This window comes from Limulus polyphemus, unplaced genomic scaffold, assembly GCF_000517525.1.
Source record: "Limulus polyphemus unplaced genomic scaffold, Limulus_polyphemus-2.1.2 Scaffold1769, whole genome shotgun sequence".
In the NCBI taxonomy this organism is placed as follows: domain Eukaryota; kingdom Metazoa; phylum Arthropoda; class Merostomata; order Xiphosura; family Limulidae; genus Limulus; species Limulus polyphemus.
In genome coordinates, this window is record NW_013667379.1 from 11,172 (window position 1) to 16,676 (window position 5,505).

General features: G+C 34.1%; 1 protein-coding gene across 2 annotated transcripts in view; it reads left to right on the forward strand.

Annotated features, from left to right (window-relative positions):
• The window catches only part of LOC106464878 (leucine-rich repeat-containing protein 15-like), a 25,100-nt gene that overhangs the window by 10,790 nt on the left and 8,805 nt on the right, over positions 1-5,505 (forward strand). The window contains exon 1 of one of the 2 annotated variants that reach the window (XM_022392681.1): positions 586-661. The exons of the other annotated variant lie outside the window; for it this stretch is intronic. The gene's annotated coding sequence lies outside the window, so the exon portion shown is untranslated. Of the gene's footprint in view, positions 1-585; positions 662-5,505 lie in introns of those variants that run through there. 2 annotated transcript variants of the gene reach the window in all.

Here is a 5,505-nt window from a genome sequence, read left to right on the forward strand (position 1 = left end):
GGCGGTGGGTGGTGATGACTAGCTGCCTTCCCTCTAGTCTTAAACTTCTAAATTAGGGACGGCTAGCGCAGATAGCCCTCGTGTAGCTTTGCGCGAAATTCAAAAAACAAACAAACAAAACCTCTTTATCTTGTATAATAATATAAACGTGTTTATGACCTTGTTATTTTGGTATCCATTTCCTGGTTCAGTTATGTTAATTCCTGATTATTTTATTTCATTAGACTCGCATTAAGCTGTCAACATTGTAAATAAACCCTCTGCAATATTTACATTACATTATAAAAACTGTTAGTTCATTTTCTTTCACGCAGGATCCTGAAACCATGACCCATTTTAACTTTCTATTTTCAGTACCTGTAACTTCTGCCCCTTCTATATGGAATCTTACATTGACCAAAAATAATCTATGTTTGAAAATCCACAAGGTAACTAAGAACGGCATTTTCAAACAAGTGGATATCCAAGCTACCCTCAAAAACTCTCGACACCGCCGAAACTATTATGGTAACCTTGTCTCATGTTTTGGACTGCCCTTGGCTGGAATGAAAAGCGGAATTTCCCAGAACCGGTCTGACGCAATGACACGTGGGAAGCCTAAAAATAGATTGGGCCCCATGTTTCTTTCACGCTGAAATACAGAACTTTGTTGATAAAAAATGTAAGTAGCTTGCGGTGAAGAAAGAATATTACACAAACTTTATACGTGTAATTACAAATGTTTCAAATTCCTTTACTTTCTTTATTTATAGTTGTGTTTTTAAATCAAATGTTACATTGCAACATTTATGCGACGTCAATTTAGTGTCTACTGGCTAACTGACAGACAATAAATACAGGTGACCTCTCCAGGTGGCCTTCGGCCTCCTTTCAAGGAAATTACGATGAGTTAGCCTAGTTGTACGAGTGTTTTCTATTGTAGACAAATAAATAACAGAAGACTTTTTACTTGACTAACAAACATTTTTCTACAGTTTTTATGAAAGTTATTATTTTGGTGCTTTATGGAAGCATTGTAAAGAATTTTATGTTCTTTGTAATGTAACAATGATATTCTTTTGTATGTTTTTACGTACAAAATTTGCGCTACCGTATAGTAATTGTTAAGGTACGTATTGTATGAGTTCTTCCGACCATCCCCTATCGCAAGATGAAATATAACCTCCTCTCATTGTAACACTTGCAATAAAAAAATTAGTCTGGAATTTTAAAAATAATTGTATATTATTATTATTCAACTTTTTTTAAACGACTTATACGTTATAAGGATGGGAACAAAATTCATTAATATGGTGACGTGCTTATTTTATTAAATTGTCAGATTTTCCAGTTTTTAAGCATTGATTATAACTATTATAACATTTCTTGATACTTGTTTCATCTTTCATCATTTATTGTCACATGTTATCATAAAGATACTTTACTCTGTAAGAGCTTGTTTAACCCTTAGTTTTATTGAAAGAAGTCTGGTCAAAAATCAAACTAAAAAACAACATAAACAAACAACATTTAATCAAGTTATCTCTTACTATGAACCAAATTTACTGCACTTTTAAGTAATGTGATACTGAGTAAAATGTACAGGGGTTGGACCCACAAAGGGAGACATCTGCTTAAAGATCTGTCCATTCTTCCCCAGATTTTAATTGGACTAGATCTTCAACTAACCGATTACTTTGTTATTCGTATGACTTCTAACACAGGCGATACTGGTGATCTGTATTATTTGAATATATATATAAGCTCTATTCCATGTTATTTGTTGAGAGGCATGAGAAAGAAGTCATTTAACTGACTTTCAAATTGAACGGATTGTTTGTTTGTTTGGAATTTCGCGCAAAGCTGCACGAGGGTTATCTGCGCTAGCCGACCCTACTTTAGCAGTGAAAGACTAGAGGGAAGGCAGCTAGTCATCACCACTCACCTCCAATTCTTGGGCTACTATTTTACTTAGAATAATGGGATTGACCGTCACATTATAGGGTTGAAAGGGCGAGCATGTTTGGTGGGACGCGAATTTGAACCTGCGACCCGCAGATTGCGAGTCGAGCGCCCTAACCATCTGGCTGTGCCAGGCTAGGACGGATTGTAAAGCTACTTCTTGGCTTTACAAGAGAAACAATGTCAAATTTTATTACAGTATGGCGAATATTTCATAAGTCTTATCCAATGATGGTAAAAGTGGTTGAATGATCACCATGAGAGAACCGTCGTTCAGATTGTGTCCTCAAGGAATGAAGCCTATTTCCTTAGCATACCTTTCCAGAACAAGCAGCTGCTCTACTATAAAGAACTGAAACAGTACTAATAACTAAAGATGGAAGCACACGTTGCTGAACCTCTTCCACTGGATGTTTCTTTTCTTTTTTTGTCCAATCCCTGTAAATAATATGATGTAGAAGAGAAAGTAATTTAAAGATCTCTGAAGTTTTTAAGTTCCTTTGTTTTCAAACTATTCGCATTTTTTTGAATACAAAGTTTGTGATAACTTGCCCAAGTTTCTCTTATTTTTGAAATATAAGCGTTGGTTGAATATTTTATTTCACGTTTATCACACTTATTTTCAAATGTTGCGTGTCTTCCCCCCAGTGGCACAGCGGTATATCTGCGGACTTATCAACGCTAGAATCCGGGCTTGAATACCCGTGGTGAGCAGAGCACAGATAGCCCATTGTGTAGCTTTGTGCTTAATTACAAACAAACAATCCAAACAACGTAGTCATCGTCATTTTTATTTGTAGTGTTGGAACTCATATAAACAAATACAGAAAGCTAAAAATAGACCAAGTTAGCTAATTACTTTTCAATTGTTTCTTTTTTTACAATTTTATGATTGGTAATATGTTCACATAATAAGCAGTTAAATCGCCTCTGTTTTTACAGCAACAAATAGAACAAAACATATACTGTAGTATTATTTATTTAATTTTACCTAAACGCATAAAAAGAATTGAGGCAAACTGTAAGTTTCAATACTGTTATGATAAAAAATGTGGAAATTCTAGCTTCCGTTTAATATAATTAAAAGATTTAATATTTGAAATCTCTCTTTATTTATATCACAATACATCTATATCGAGGAATAATAAATAAAAGATTAAATTTGAATCAAATATTAAGGTTAAAATACAATAGGTAACTTTAACAGCACTACCAGATGACTTGTTTGGAAGTCACTTCGTCACGCAAAATGTGGTTGGTACCCGATTATTGCACGTATTAGAGATGCGTCATTTCTCTACAGCTTCCTGAAAAGTCAGTTTGTAATTGCACACATACTTCATCGGAAAAATTTACAGTTTTAAAATTAAGATAAATATTAGTCATGAAATTATTAGCTATACAGTCACCGTTAACGGTTGAACGGTATTGTATTACATTATACATCTAAAAACAAGGTTACGGAGTAAAGATACAGTTCTATTATGTTTTGTCGACATGTCCTCCAAATGATACAAAAACAAGAAATACAAAAGCCGTCTACATGTGGCCTAATAACGCTTGGATGAAGCGTTATATATATATATATGTGTATACAAGGGGGGAGGCATGCGTAATTTTACCGAATGACTTTTCAGCTCACTTATTTTGTGGGGAATAATGAAAGAACGAGTTTATTCACACAAAACTACAGACATTAAATGTTTATTCACACAAACCTACAGACATTAAATGTTTATTCTCACAAACCTACAGATATTAACGGGATGTAAGTTACATCCCGTTAATAAAAAAAATCCTCGCTCTGACATTCGACGTTATAAGCTTTTAAACAAGGAAGACAAACACTTTGAACCTTGCTTTAAGAAGTGAAAGTGTCCTATAAAAAAACACCAAAACCCGTTCATTCGCACTCATGTAGTTGTAGTAACAACATACTATATTTTCTATTGTATATCTGATCGAATATACCATTGGTTCATTAATTAGGTAAACTTATGTAAGGCCCATCCTCTTGTACTATATATACGTATCTGTCTGTCCCCAAGTGTACAGTACGTGTAGTGTGTATGGTGACATCGCGAACCGTCACAACAGTCATCTTGTTTTTAAATACATCGTTTAGTTTACCTAGAAACTCCACCTTGATATTACTGATTTACGAAAAGCTAGAACTACTATGCGTGAAGCATGGTGAAAATGTATTTTAAGGAGAAAACACTCTTTGTGAAACATAACGAAAATGTTTTCTAAGGAGAAATGATATTCCGGTAAAACATGTTAACAGTGTGATAATGAAATAAAATCCTATGCTAAACGTGAGGAAGCTATGTTATAGTGAAATTATCGCTCGTTTGAAACACAATTAGAGTGTGCTAATGTGAAATATAATCAGATTTTGTGGCCGTGCTTCAGATATCATGATATATTTTCAAGAATATTCTTATTGCTGTGCGATGAACTTTAACCTACATCTGGGAGTAGTGTGTTTACTTTATTGGATATTAAAAAGAAGACATGAATGTATATGACGATAATCATCATAAAACTACAAATAAAACTACTTACCTAATAAACCCAAATGTTAGCTAATTTTTTCCACTACAAATGTACGAATTATCTATAAAAAGCCAGTTCGTTGACGTAGTATTAAACACAATATAAGATTTGTTGTTTTTATTTAGAGCAAAGCTGCATTGGGCTATTTGGTGTCTATCGCGGGAATCAAACCCCGAATTTAAATGTTGTAAGTCTACAACCTGGCTTACCTCTGTCCCACCAGGGAACCGTGAGTTAAAAAATAATTAACCTTTCAAGAGCATTTGGGATCTAGAGGGCATCGTGGATTTAGGTCTATTCAGTTTAATTCTATTGTTGAAGTGTTACTATTTAACAAAGGGAACTCCGAATAACGTAAAGTAGAGTAAAATATACTAACACTCTCGCATAACATTGTTTAATTCTCGTGTTTCTATCTCGCGTAACATCATTTCTCGTGTAGTGTTTCCTTTCTGAACGTCCTACAGTACTTCATCATTAACCGACAGGGTCGTTTCTGGCTTGAAAAAGAGCCTCGAAACCAAGAAAATACAAACTAGACCTAAAGATTTTTAAGTTGATTTGTTTCCAAAAATCCAATTTCTTTAATTATCTCATTGATTGCGTAAAATACACTAAAGGCAAACTAAAAAACCAGCTTTACCAATGGTTAATGGAGATAACATTTAGCACAGAGAGAATCAGTAGGCTCTAACTGAGAATGATGTTCTCCTCTGTTTTTCCTTCGATTTGAACAATGGTCTAATTAGGCTAATGATAGCAAAGGTTATCCAGCTTTTCAGCCAAATATGGCAGTCATATTTTCTTGGCTTGTCGGATTTAGCATTAGTGGTATAAAACAAAATAAGTTCATATTAGACAACATAAAATTAGTGAACAGTGAGTATTACAGTTTTAAGCTACTTCAGGTAAAAACTGATCGATGCATAGACAAACTTCTCCACCATATAAAAAGGTCAATACAATTCTCTGGGATAATGTGAGATGTTTGTTTTTGTTTGTTTG